This window comes from Oncorhynchus masou, chromosome 6, assembly GCF_036934945.1.
Source record: "Oncorhynchus masou masou isolate Uvic2021 chromosome 6, UVic_Omas_1.1, whole genome shotgun sequence".
NCBI lineage: Eukaryota > Metazoa > Chordata > Actinopteri > Salmoniformes > Salmonidae > Oncorhynchus > Oncorhynchus masou.
The window spans coordinates 15098598-15114137 of NC_088217.1; the positions used below are offsets into that span (position 1 = coordinate 15098598).

Sequence of the window (15540 nt, forward strand, 5' to 3'; positions counted from 1 at the left end):
ACGCGCCATTTCTCGAATGAGAAATCAAATCCTTCCCTTTGAATTTTTTAACTGGATGAAGATGGCGCCAACGGAGAAGGGTCACATCTTACGAGTTCCAACCCAACTCCGCTATTTAGTTAGTTTTATCTTTCAGTGACAACTGAAAGATAACTGAAAGATACCAAAAATAGTATATTTTCAATCACCGTAAGCTAAATATGATGTGGCTGTCAATGGTTCTGATTTGTGTGTGCATGCGTGCATTCGTGCAAGTAGAAGAAACATGTTGACTCACCCTACTTGTAGAGAAACGCAAATGTCATCCTTTTAGTTTTTGATGTCCTAGGTTATCTTTTTAAAATTCTTGCTCACTAGCCTAAATTCCATTTATTGCCAATAATGTTAGCTAGTTAACATTAGCATTCTACATCTAGCTACATATTGAACTTCCATCTAGGGATGCACGATATATCTGTGAACATATCGGAAACGGACGATATTAGCTAAAAATGCCAACATCGGTATCGGCCCAATGTGAAGTTAAACGCCGATGTGCAAAACCGATGTCAAAGCTGACATGCATACCTATATAACGTAGGTACATGACGTAATGACACCACGTAAAATGTTGCGCTACAGGTGCATCACAGCATTCCTAACCTAGCCCACAATGTCTGCTGTGTGGATAGAGCAGTCAACAAGTCAAGCAGTCGCTTGAAAGAGTAAGAACATTTCAGCGAGACAACTCAAAGGCAAAATTAATTAATGCCAAGATAATGGGATTCATTGCCCTTGACAATCAACTGTTCTCTGTTGTGGGTGATGTTGACTTTTGCGACTGGTCGAGCACCGGTACACACTAACAAGTGCCCTATTTTTCAGATGTTGCCCTACCGGAGTTACACAGTAATTGCGTCACTGTTATTAGCTTCACGACATACTATAGAACGCCGTTTGGCGATACACGTTAAATAACACTATTTGACGCGTTAAATAACACAGTTCTAGTGTAGAATGTTGAGTTCTGAATTTGCAGGTGCAAGCCAAGCGCCACCACTACTATCAGTAGTACCGTCAAAGCTGTACAAAAAAAGTGTGCAAACAAGCAAACACCGGCCACGAACGATGTGTTTACAATACCGCGTTGGTAATAAAGCATTATTTGTTCGACCGCAGCTTCTGGGGTAGCTAGCTAGCTTTATCTTGGTAGCACCAATATAACCAGCCTGAAAACAATGACCAGTAGAAACTGCAGTCATTTTCATTATTCTTAGCAATGATACAGGAATCCTTGTGAGTAACTATTAACTTCAGTTCATGAAAATAAATAGCTAGCCAGCTACTTAACCCTGTTGCCCAAAGCTAATGTTATAAGCAGCCAGCTAGCTTCATCTGGCTAGTGAGGATCGACCGGACCGGGTTATGTGTTGTGAAGCTGGCCACAATAATGATTAGGCACAATAGTGGATTTGCGGTTTGCCTTCAAAATAAAAGTACATATTTGAAAGTTACAATTGGTGGAATCATGCCATAAATAGACTAGATAATGTTAAACAAGGTTGGAATGTGAAACAATGAAATGGGGTTTCAGTCTACTCGGTAACACCCACAGAACACAACTCTGAAGAGTTTACGCAAATATTAGCGTTGTTGCTCTTATCACGGGACTGTCATTGTGTGAAATCACTTCTCCAGTCAGCCTATTATGTGTATTGACATTAATCTTGCACTGTACAGTTTTATCTAAGGATTGGGGATCCATGAAATGAGGTATCAGTCTTCTCAATACCCAATTTGTTTTTTTAGAAAGGCAGGGTAGGATAGATTTAGGTCTGTAGCAGTTTGGGTTGAGTGTCCCCCCCTTTGAAGAGTGGGATGACCGCAGCTGTCTCAAAGGCGGTCAAAACATGCAGACGAATACATCCTAATAGTACTGGTAAAGTTCGTCGAAACATGTCAAACGATGTTTATTATTAATCCGTAGGTTGTCAGTTGTCTAATTAATCGATAATATTTAAACCGGACAATAGCGTATTTAATGAAAGGAAAAATAACGAAGGGCTCGCACTCGGTCATGCACGCAACCCAGCACTGCATGATTCTCCAGTCCACTGACAGAAAGGTCACATTCTTCTTCATTTTTCAGAAAACAATCCTGAAACAATGTCTAAAGAGGTTAGACATCTATATAAGGTTAGACATCTAGTGGCAGCCATAGGAACTGCAATCTGGGGCCTAACCTATTAGATACTCTATAGGCATTCAATTGAAAACTTCCCACATAAAAGAAATCCCACTTCTTGGATGGATTTTCCTCACCTGCCATATCAGTTCTGTTATATTCACAGACATTATTTTAACAGTTTTGGAAACTTTAGAGTGTTTAATATCCAAATCTACCAATTATATGCATATCCTAGCTTCTGGGCCTGAGTAACAGGCAGTTTACTTTGGGCACGCTTCTCATGCAGATGTCAAAAATACTGCCCCTAAGCCATAAGAAGTTTAAACTATTTAAAGGCAATGCTACCAAATTCTAATTGAGTGTTTGTAAACTTCTGACCTACTGGGAATGTGATGGGGGAAAAAAGCTGAACATAAATCATTCTCTCTACTATTATTCTGACATTTCACATTCTTAAAATAAAGTGGTGATCCTAACCTAAAACAGGGAATTTTAACCAGGATTAAATGGTAGAAATGGTGAAAAACTGAGTTTAAATGTATTTAGCTAAGGTGTATGTAAATTTCCAACTTCAGCTGTATTTATTATGGGCATTGAAATGTTAGCTACTAAAAATCAGATCCAACAATAATATTAAAGGATTCGAAATCCATGGCTTAAAAACAAAGGTGTCATTTGTTTTTGATGATTCATGTTTTTTTTTAAATAAATCCACAATTTGGATCCCTCCACAAGCCTTACAGAGGATCTAGATACTTTTTCTAATCTCTCTGGATTACAAGTGTACTATATTATGTATTATAAAACTGGGTGATTCAAGCCTGTGCTTGATTGGCTGACAGCCATGGTATAGCAGACCGCATACCAAGGGTATGACAAAACATTTCATTTGACTGCTCTAATTACATTAGTAACCAGTTTATAATAGCAATAAGGCACCTCGGGGGGTTGTGGAATATGGCCAATATACCACGGCTAAGGGCTGGATCCAGGCACAGTGCATTCGAACAGCCCTTAGCCATGGTAAATTGGCCATATACCACTCCCAATCGGGCCTTTATTACTTAATTGGATCACAAAAAAATACAACTTTTACATTACCAATAAAATGGTCTGACGGTGATGTGGACATACTCGGAATGTAAAATTTGCTATGAGACTCGAAAATGAGCTCAGGTGCATCCTGTTTGCATTGATCATCCTTGAGATGTTTCTACAATTTGATTAGAGTCCATCTGTGGTAAATTCAATTGATTGGACATGATTTGGAAAGGCACACCTGTCTATATAAGGTCCCACAATTGACAGTGCATGTCAGAGCAAAAACCAAGTCATGAGGTTGAAGGAATTGTCCGGAGAGCTCAGAGACAGGATTGTATTGAGGCACAGATCTGGAGAAGGGTACCAAAAAATGTCTGCAGCATTGAAGGTCCCCAAGAAGACAGAGGCCTCCATCATTCTTAAATGGGAGAAGTTTGAACCACTAAGACTCTTCCTAGAGCTGGCCGCCCGGCCAAACTGAGCAATCGGGTGAGAAGGGCCTTGGTCAGGGAGGTGACCAAGAACATGATGGTCACTCTGAAAGAGCTCTAGAGTTCCTCTGTGGAGATGGGAGAAACTTCCAGAAGGACAACCATCTCTGCAGCACTCCACTAATCACGCCTTTATGGTAAAGTGGCCAGACAGAAGCCACTCCTCAGTAAAAGGCGCACAAAAGCCCGCTTGGAGTTTGCCAAAAGGCACCTAAAGACTCTCTCACCATGAGAAACAAGATTCTCTGATCAGATGAAACCAAGATTGAACTCTTTGGCCTGATTGCCAAGTTTCAAGTCTGGAGGAAACTTGGCACCATCCCTAAGGTGAGCATGGTTGTGGCAGCATCGTGCTTTGGGGATGTTTTTCAGTGGCAGGGACTGGGAGACTAGGATTGAGGCAAAGATGAACAAAGAAAAGCACAAAGAGGTCCTTGATGAAAACCTGCTCCAGAGCACATAGCCAAGACAACGCAGGAGTGGCTTCGGGACAAGTCTCTGAATGTCCTTGAGTGGCCCAGCCAGAACCCGGACTTGAACCCAATCTAACATCTCTGGAGAGACCTGAAAATAGCTGTGCAGCAACGCTCACCATCCAACCTGACAGAGCTTGAGAGGATCTGCAGAGAAGAATGGGAGAAATTCCCCAAATACAGGTGTGCCATGCTTGTAGTGTCATACCCAAGAAGACTCAAGGCTGTAATCGCTGCCAAAGGTGATTCAACAAAATACTGAGTAAAGGGTCTGAATACTTATGTAAATGTGATATTTCAGTTTTTAAAAATGAAAAATGTGAAAAAATGTATAGAAACCTGTTTTTGCTTTGTCATAATGGTGTGTAGATCGATGGGAAAAAAAATACTTCATCAATTTTAGAATAATGCTGTAACGTAACAAAATGTGAAAAAAGTCAAGGGGTCTGAATACTTTCTGAATGCAATTTATATTCTACCCACAGAAACATATATAAGGCCTTTCCTCATCCTCTCTTCAGTTAATCTGACCATGACTTCATTCTCCTGCTTCCTGTTTACAAAAAAAGCTCAAACAGGAAGTACAAGTGATCCGCTCAATACGGAAGTGGTAAGACGAATTAGAAACAAGTCTTCAAGACTGTTTTACTTGTACAAGACTGGGATATGTCCTGGGATTCATCCAATAACATTGAGGAGTTTACCACAACAGTCACAGGCTTCATCAATAGGTGACAATGTCATCCCCACAGTGACTATAAGAACATATCCCAACCAAATCCATGGATTACAGGCAACATCAGTGCTGGGCTAAAAGCTGTAACTACCACTTACGATGAACAACACACAGACATGAACCTATACAAGAAATCCCGCTACGACCTCTGACGAGACATCAAACATGCAAAAGGACAATATAGGAGGAAGGTGAAATCCTATTTCACCAGCTACGAAGCTCATCGTATGACTGTGTGATCTCGCTCTCCGTCGCCAAACATTTAAAGACGGAATACCAGGGCGCGTTCTCAAAGCATGTGCAGACCAGTTGGCAGGTGTCTTCAGACATTTTCAATCTCTCATTGTCCCAGTCTGTAATCCCAACATGTTTCAAGCTGACCATCATTGTCCCTGTTCGCAAGAGCTCCAAAGTACCCTGCCTAAATGACTATCGCCCTTTAGCACTCACATCTGTAATGATGAAGTGCTTTGAAAGGCTGGTCATGACACACGTCAACACCATCTTCCTAGACCCACTCTAATTCGCATACCACCCCAACAGATCCACAGATGACGCAATATCAATTGCACTTCACACGGTCCTCTTCCACCTGAGGAATAGAAATAACTACGTGAGAATGCTGTTCATAGACTACATCTCAGCATTCAACACTATAGTCCACTCCAAACTCATCCCCAAGATAGGCACCCTGGGACTGAACTCGTCCTTCAGCAACTGGATCCTGGACTTCCTGACGGGTCGGCCCCAGGAGGTGAGGGAAGGCAACAAGACCTCCTCCAAGCTGATCCTAAACACGGTTGGCAGACAGCCCAGTACATCACTGGGGCTGAGCCATTCAGGACCTCTATATAAGGTGGTGTCAGAAGAAGACACAAAAAATTGCCAAAGACTCCAGCCACCCAAGCCATAGACTGTTCACCCTGCTACCATCCCGGCAAAAGGTACCGGAGCATCGGCTCTCGGACCAACAGGCTCTGAAACAAATGCCAAATAGCTAATTAATAGTAACCACACTATCTGCACTGATTCTATCTTGCACTGACCCTATGCACACTCACTAGACTTTATATACACACTAACTCACACACACTCCACTGTCACTTCCACAGAAATCTCTCCAACATTCAAACTACATACGCACATACACACACACACTTTTACACTCAATTTGCTGCTGGTACTCTGTTCTATATTTTACTCTTATTATTATCTATCTGGATGCCTAGTCACTTTACCCTGGCTTTATGTACATATCTACCTCAAATACCTAGTACCTAGTACCAATGCACATTGATCTGATACTGGTACTTCCTGAATATAGCTCCATTCTTGTGTATTTTATTTTATTCCTCATGTTAGTTACTATTTTAAACTCTGCATCATTGGGAAAGGTTTGTAAGCAAGCATTTCACTGTAAAGTCCACACCAGTTGTATTCGGCGCATGTGATAAATACAATTACATTTTATTTTATTTGATGTAGGATGCTGGGCTGGAGGGAGTTGTAGTTTTTATTCAGCAAATATTCAATCTAGTTCAGCTCAGAAATGTAATAACTACAATGACAATAATCCATTGCGGCAGTTTTTTTCAAGACGGAGATGAATCATAGAGCAAGAGGTGAAGAGGGAGGTTTCACTATCACCAAAAATCTGTCAAAGATAATCCTAATGCATTTCTATTGGGGTTTTTGTTGGACCTAAGCTTGTCGCCTGCCTTCCCGCCTTTGGGACAACGACCCCATTGTAAGGGCGGAGACATGAGCATCTCGTCATTATATGCAGATCTCTGGACTAATACACTTTTAAACTACGTTAAGCCTTGTTCATATTACCCATAAGCACTCTGTTACGTTGCGCTGGATGTCATGCATTTCAATGGGGAAGTCAAGGATCAGTAGGATAGTCAGTTTTACGAGGTATGTTTGGCACCATGAGTGAGGGAGGCTTTGTTGCGAATATATGACTCGTTTCAGAAAACTAGGCATATGTCGCGGGCCACTACTTCACAGGAGAGCCATTTGAACATAAACTTTTTGGGGGGCAGAATGTGAGCTTTCATGTGCCTTAATAACAGACTTGTATGCCATCTGTAAATATGAATACAATTGTTAAATTACGAACCTAGGTGGTTTAGCCACAGAAAAAGCCGACAACCTTCCCCCTATCCATGATTGGCTGAGATAATAAGTGTACTGGATATGCCGAGAGATGAGTTCGGATTGGTCTGCCATATAGCAACATTTCTGTCTATTTGAGCTGGTCTGTATGTGTAGGTAATCCTCTCTAATGTGGCTTTTCTTTTAATGTATCGCAGTACAACTGCATAAGTGTTGCTCTCCACTTTCTGGAAGACAGAGTTTTTGAAATCAGTGGAATTAGAGTATGATAGCTAAGGAGATGGAGAAAACACCTGTGTCAGGATTACATCTTCAAACTAAGGGCAACCATGGCATCTGTGACAGGGAGAGGCATCCATCTATGATGTATACGGACGGGTAAGATCGTCTAGCTAGCTACATTGGATCTTTTCAGGTTAAAGTGTCCTGTTAGCTAGTTAGCTAACGTTAGCTGGCTGGCTCACTAGCCATTTGCTTTGCTAGTTATGGCCTAATGTTAGCTAGCTAATATCGAACCTAGTTGGTTAGCTACCTGCAGATTCATGCAGGGTAGCAACATCATGAGTTGGGATTATGGTTCATTGTTTACCTAGCTAGCTAGCTAGATGTCTTAACAAAATACTCCACTATGCAAGTAACCATTTCAATGGTCACTGCGACAACTGTTGATAGACTTAGCTGGTAAATTCGCTCTGGATATCTACTCCAATTTCAGAGCACTCTCGTCTGATGTACCAGAGCGCAGGATAACTGATGAATTTACGAACACTCAACACCCATTGAATGGCCGGTGTTAGTAAACGTTGGCAAAAAAGTGTACATTTATACCAGCAGCACATAAAATCAGCCTAACCAACTCTGCTAGGGCGAGTAAAATGGTCAGTGAACAGTTCTCTCACGTTATCCAGTTAGCTTGATTGTTGTTGTTAGGGAAAGGGGGATACCTAGTCAGTTGTACAACTGAACGCATTTAACCCAACCCTTCTGAATCAGAGAGGTGTAAGGGGCTGCCATAATCGACATCCACGTCTTCGTGGGTTAGCTGCCTTGCTCAGGGGCAGAATGATGGATTTTTACCTTGTCAGCTCAGGTATTCAATCCAGCAACCTTTCGGTTACTGGGCCAACGCTCTAACCACTAGTAGGACAGAACACTCGGATCAACCCTTAAAGAGATACTGAATGGGTCTAGACAAAGAAGAGCCGTTTATCAACTTTCAAAGCAGAATTAATTTCCCATTGTTCCTCAAATGCAAATGTAGTAGCTCTGTGTCTCTGCTTTTATCCAATGTAAAAAACACAATTTCAAATTTTGCTACCTAAGACCGAATCAAGGCGGTCAGTCACATATGTGATAGCTTTATAAGATAGCTGGCAACTTGTAAACAACTACGGTTCCTAGAAAGTACATACTATTTTAATGGTAAATGTTAAATAATACACATTGGCTGCTAAGCCAATTATATTATATGACTGTTGCCTTCCGTTTAAAGCTGCAATACTTCACTTTTTGGGCGACCCAACCAAATGACCATAGAAATTTGTGTTATAGATCTGTCATTCTCATTGAAAGCATGTCTAAGAAGCTGTAGAACTGTTCTATGTGCGACATTTCTATGCTTCCTGTTTGTCTTGAACTTAGGTTTTGTACACCAGCTTCAGACAGATGAATCTACAATATTTTGGGTTATGGAAAATATATTTCACAGTGGTTAAGGTGGTACAATGATTCTCTACATCCGTGGTCACCAACCTAGTCGTTTACCAAACATTTCTGTAAAAGAATATATATGATAATGCCTTGCGTTCCAATTTTTTTATTTGTTTTGCGCTGTTGGCGGTAGATGCACTTCATTCAGCAGCCTTATCGACAGGAAGGCAAAATGTGCCCATTTTGACCAATTTCATGTGTCTGTAGGTTGAACTCCACCTATCCGGCAGGCCCAGAGAGCAAATCAAGTGCACCTATAAACTGGCACATCAGAGGGCTCAGATCACTGTGCCTGCAAAGATTCCTCGAGACATAGACTGTAAAAAGAAACCTTGAACCCACATAAAAGTTGATACTGTGAGATTTCAAAACTTTTAAAACCATGACTAGAGAGACACAGCAAATAAAAAAAATTCTCAAAATGGTCTGAGAAGAAAATCATTAGCAGGGCAATTCAAGCATAGCCAATGTGCAGTGATAATATATTGGGCCTATAGCCTACTGCACAAATCATATTGCTACAGAACTGTTTTGAATTGGTCAAAGTTGAATAGGCTTATGTTTTTTAAAGTATTTTTTAATATTTTTTTTTACCTGAGAGGTAGATCTTGACTCAGATTTTTGACTCAGAAAGTGATCTTGACTCAAAAAAGGTTGACGACCACTGCTCTACACTATACTTGCTTGTTTTGTCTCATAAACTGAAATTAGGCGAACTATTACAATTTTAGCAATGGCAGAGCAAATTCTGCATAGTGCATCTAAGTTTATTGTGATTGTAATGACATTTGCTTTTTGATAATAATAATTAGGTGTTATCGCCTAGTGGTTAGAGCGTTGGACTAGTAACCGGAAGGTTGCAAGTTCAAACCCCCGAGCTGACAAGGTACAAATCTCTCGTTCTGCCCCTGAACAGGCAGTTAACCCACTGTTCCTAGGCCGTCATTGAAAATAAGAATTTGTTCTTAATTAACTGACTTGCCTAGTTAAATAAAGGTAAAGTAAAAATATTCGCAAGCTACAATGGTATCTTCAACCTAGCCTAGCTTTTAGTCAGCTAGCTAGTTGTTCTGCAGTGCAAGTTTGCTTGACTTTCTATAAAGTTAGAGAAACATGTTGTGGATAAAGTAGTGAAACAAAACATGTTTAATCTTTTATCACCTGAAATAATATATGTATCCTGTCTTGAATTTTTCTAAAGTCTCTCCTCCATTTTGCACAAACACTAAACTTGTTCGTTCAGTAGTGGGGCAAGACTGAGGAAGACTTACTGCATAATGAAATACTTTAAGATGTAAACATGTCATTAGTTTAGATACACACCGACCATATAGACCGCATGAGAGAGGAATCTACACAATGATGAGAGGGACAGAGACAGTTCGTGAAAGTATGCCTTTGAAGAAGTAGTAAAATGATTTTGTCAGACAGCTCTTTGGCATAAGCTACTTAGGCAAGGTAGCTAAATAGGATGACTAAAGACATACAATACAGTATGGGGAGCACATAGATAACGTTAGGTCTGGCTGGCAGACTGCTACTGCCTGAGCAGAGATCAGATGAAGACTTTATGAAATGAAAAATAATAAAGTCATCAAATAAAAACTAAGTAACATATACACCTTAAATATTGTATTATTTCATATTAATTTCCTATTTCCCAACTGATGTCTACCCAATGTGGACTTGACAGAGACAATGGAATATTTACAATGTTTTGGCAGTTGAATGCTAACTATTTTGGGCCTTGTAATTTCCATCAAAAAGCTCTATTTCATAATGCATTTAATGTCTTAAAAAATTATCAAAATTGAAAACGAAAACCATTATACATTTTTTATAATCGAACCGAAATGACCTCAAAACACTAAATCGCTCAGCACTACTATTTTGAGGAAGTAATACTGGCTTTGTTACTAGGGTGTCTCATGGGAGACAAAGGTCAGTAACTTCTACATGAACCACACCCCCAAGACTGAAATCTCGTTTTTCTTAACACATCTGTGCATTCAGTCGCTCTTTAAAGAAAAAAAGACAGCGTATCACATTTCACTTCAAGTCCCAACAGTCCAGCAATGTGCTTCCAGGAACAGTAAAATATCTGAAGTTGCTGTCATGTAGGCTACTTCAGAGGAAACCTTTGTCTTTGACTGTTTAATCGTTAATGAGGAAGCGATAGTCCGGCCCCCATCCACGGGAGTCGCACAGCCTGAATGCGCACCTCCCCACAATACCCAACCAACGTACGTGTCTCTTGGTTCCTGTCCTCTATTCATTTGAATGTGTTGACAGTTGGAGAAATTGTTGGAGCTGCGCTGAGAATTAGAAAAGTATGAAAGCCAACGGTCCAATATTCTATAACTCTGCTGTGCTTATGTGTACAGTTTGGTACTCTGATAGCACAGGAGGCTGTTGGAGGGGAGAATGGCTCATAATAATGTCTGGAACAGAGCAAATGGAATGGCATCAAACACCTGGAAACCATGTGTTTGATGTATTTGATACCATTCCACTAATTTCACTCCTGTCATTACCACGAGCCTGTTCTGCCCAATTAAGGTGCCACCAACATGCTGTGTCTGAGAGACAGTCTATCAGGGTAGCAAACGTGTACGCGTCTCGGAACATACAGAGAAGGAACTGTCAGATGCGTCAAAATACACCCGGAACTAGCTGCACTGGGAGCCAAATTTGAAATCGAATACAGTGAATACATGGAGCAGGGTGGGAAAAATCGCATTAGAACACGATTCAGATGTATTTTGAAGGGCTGTGGTCACCATTCATGTATTAAATTAAATATATTCATCAGACGGTATTGGGGAGCTACAGTGCATTCGAAAAGCATTCAGACCCCTTGACTTTTTCCACATTTTGTTACATTACAGCCTTATTCTAAAATTGATTAAATTATTTTTTCCCCTCAGAAATCTACACACAATAATGAAAAAGCAAAAACAGTTTTTTAGAAACTTTAGCAAATTTATTAAAATAAAAAACAGATACCTTATTTACATAAGTATTCAGACCCTTTGCTATGTATGACAGGCTGACCACACCGGTCGCGTACGTATTGCAAAATAAATGTAGAAATCTATGTTATTCAATTATTGCGCGCTCCCACAAGCGTCTGAGTTAACAATGGCTAAAATAGAAATCAGTTCTATTTCTGACGCAGATCACGCTGCAAGTCCTGCCTCTCCCATCTCCTCATTGGTTTATAGAAGCAGGTACCAATGTGCCATCTCCTCATTGGTTATACCCACGTGGGTGACAGAAAGACGAACGAGGTCAGTGGCGGTAATGCATCTAATTTATGAAAGTTGCCAATCGCAATATAAAGTCAAGAGAAGAAAAGCCTGGAAGGAAGAGAGATGACTAGAAACGATTCGGTTGACCGTTTTATGTGTGGATTAATTGGCGGAGTAGAGGACCTTGTGCATTTCAGGTAAAATAACGACTCAATGTTTATATCCCAGGACAAATTATCTAGCAACAGCAAGCTATCTAAAAAGGACAAATTAGCTATCAAGTGCAAGCTAACTAGCTAAATTTCCATAAATGTTTAATGGTTTTCGACCTGTCCCCAAATTAATATAATTGGTTGAGAGTTTGTTTTGATATTTTTAAACTGCGTGTCATGATCACATTTGGTGTGGGGGGACAAAGAAATATACATTTATGCACGATGGCGCACGTGTGCAGCCGGTTTGGGTTCCGTGTGAGACTCGAAATTGAGCTCAGGTGCATCCTGTCTGCATTGATCATCCTTGAGATGTTTCTACAACTTGATTGGAGTCCACCTGTGGTGAATTCAATTGATTGGACATGATTTGTAAAAGGCACACACCTGTCTATACAAGGTCCCACAGTTGACAGTGCATGTTGACAGTGCATGTCAGAGCAAAAGCCAAGCCATGAGGTCGAAGGAATTGTCCATAGTTCTCCGAGACAGGATTGTGTCGAGGCACAGATCTGGGGAAGGATACTAAAAAATGTATGCAGCATTGAAGGTCCCCAAGAATACAAGTGGCCTCCATCATTCTTAAATGGGAGAAGTTTGAACCACCAAGGCTCTTCCTCGAGCTGGCCACCCTGCCAAACTGAGCAATCAGGGGAGAATGGCATTGATCAGGGAGGTGACCAAGAACCTGATGGTCACTCTGACAGAGCTCTAGAGTTCCTCTGTGGAGATGGGAGAACCCTCCATAAGGACAACCATCTCTGCAGCACTCCACCAATCAGGCCTTTAATGGTAGTGGCCTGACAGAAGCCACTCCTCCTAAAAAGCATATGACAGCCCGCTTGGAGTTTGCCAAAAGGCACCTAAAGACTCTCACACCATGAGAAACAAGATTATCTGGTCTGATGAAACCAAGATTGAACTCTTTGGCCTGAATGCAAAGTGTCACGTCTGGAGGAAACCTGGCACCATCCCTACAGTGAAGCATGGCGGTGGCAGCATCATGCTGGGGAAGGCTAGTCAGGATCGAGGCCAAGATAAACAGAGCAAAGTACAGAGATCCTTAATGAAAACCTGCTCCAGAGTGCTCAGGTGTGCCAAGCTTGAAGCGCTATTGATGAGGAAAGATTTTACCTACCTACTCTATTAAAATATATTCATCGTACAGCATTTCTGCAATGCCAAACCTGTGTGTCTTCTTTGCAAAGAAACTATCGCTGTTTTGTAAAGATTTAAATCTAAGATGTCATTATGAATCTAAGCATTGTACTTTCAGAAGTTAATTTTCCACCCCAGACATGAGACCTGAGTCCAATGCAGAAAGGAGGTAGGCCTATTTAAAGACAAATAGTGTACAAAACATTAGCAACACCTGCTCTTTCCATAACAGACTGTCCAGGTGAGTCCCGATGAAAGCTATGATCCCTTAGTGATATCACTTGTTATATCCAATTCAATCAGTGTAGATGAAGGGGAGTAGACAGGTTAAAGAAGAATGTTTAAACCTTGAGACATCGATTGTGTATGTGTGTGCCATTCCGAGGGTGAATAGGCAAGGCAAAAGATGTGTGTATCAAGAATGGTCCACAATCCAAAGGACACCCAGACAACTTGACACAACTGTTGGACACAATGGAGTCAACTAAGACTGATCCCATTTAGTCGACTGGTCGATTGTTTGGTCGATAGGCTGTTGGCCAACAGAGATTTCTTTAGTAAAGCAGTCTGTGGACTATTGTTTACGCTTAAATCATAGTCCACAGACGCTGAGACACCAGCGTCCGATTGCGATAGCCGAGATCCTTTTAACGCGTAAATTCAGATAGTCAAGATTTCTTCGCCCTCATGTTGGTGACAGCATGCTAGCAACCAGGCGAGGTAGTGCTAAGTATCAACAGCCAATCCACTAGGGGTTGGAAACTATAGTGAGAGTTGATTGGTCAATAGCAAGTACAAAGTTTTCCCAACTTTGGTCCAGCCCTGTTCAAGCGGGCTGTCTAGCTCCCACCTATCCTTTCTTTGGATTGGTGAATACATCTCATTATTTTAATGTTTTTTTTTTTAAATATTAGATTAGGTTGTTGACGTCAACCACCAGTATTCAATGGAAAGATATGCTAAGCTACGAGCCTCATGTCATGAATATGCAAAACCATATTGAGACAACTCTGATATTATTTTTTTCTCTCAGTGACCAGGATGTCACGTGTCCTATTTATATCAGTACATTCTTACAAAACGTCTATTCCATCAAATAAGCCTCGTGTAGCAAATATGCCATAAATGTTTTTTGTTGACCAAACTACTTGCTTGGTGGAGGAACAACGAAAAAACGCCACCTGCTAGAGGGGGACAAATTTTCTGCCGAGCTGGGCCTCTCTCTTCCTCTTCCTCTCTGGCCATTCTAGCATCGCCCAACGGTCCTCCCGCGCACTTCGCTTCATTCATTGAAAATTAACGTGCTTCTGTTGTTTCATCGCCCCCAACTTGCTATATGGATCTATTGACCACGGTCCACGATGGACGCACAGCTCAAATTCCCAACCAACACGGCTCCGTACCCGTCCTCTATTCATTTGAATGTGTTTACAGTTTACAGAAATTGTTAGAGCCGAGCTAAAAATGCGAAAAGTATGAAAGACACATATGGTCCAATATTTGTGCGTACACGTTTTGGACGGATCTTATAGGCGCTTTACCTTGCATACCTTTCACCAGGAAACAATTAGATCATTTGTTTTCATAAAAAAAAATGCAACATCAAGTAATTCCTGGTTTGATCTAGAAGGAAGTCGCAGGTTCGTCACATTTACAATTATTTTCAAAATGTTCGCTTATAACCCACACATGGTTAATTAACTCATTTTAAAATGCTGCACTCACCGCAATAGTTTCAGGAGTTTCAACAGTCAGACATTTAACATTAAATTGAAACTCCAGTTTCTTCCGTTGTATCTGTTATAGTGGGTATGGGGACAATAAATCCCTCCCATCGCTGGAATATAATTTAGTTATGGGTTGTTCGCGAACGAACGGCTCTTTTTGAACGGATCCTTTTGGTGAACGTCGGCAACCGAATCGCATCGGTGAAAGAGCCGATCATTTGGCTCCCTGATTTGCATACTCTTAGTACTGACTTTTCCCTCCTGCTACTGCTTTTTGAGCACAAAATAACTTTTTTCTGCAGACAAGTTAAAAAATAATTATCTAAGGAGGGTGAATATTCAGGGCAGAAACAACAAATAGGGGGGAGAATGCGTCAATCTAGTCCAGATTTTTTTGCAGGCCATCTAATTTGGCCAGGTAAACGTTTATTTGAATGCAATTTAGCTATTTTT

The 15540-nt window shown here is 40.9% G+C and overlaps 1 protein-coding gene across 1 annotated transcript in view; it reads right to left on the bottom strand.

Annotated features, from left to right (window-relative positions):
• Positions 1-15203, bottom strand: part of LOC135541394 (3'-5' exoribonuclease HELZ2-like) — a 38832-nt gene extending 23629 nt beyond the window's left edge. The window contains 1 exon segment of the mRNA XM_064967599.1: positions 15086-15203. The gene's annotated coding sequence lies outside the window, so the exon portion shown is untranslated.
• Between the last annotated feature and the right edge of the window lie 337 nt (positions 15204-15540).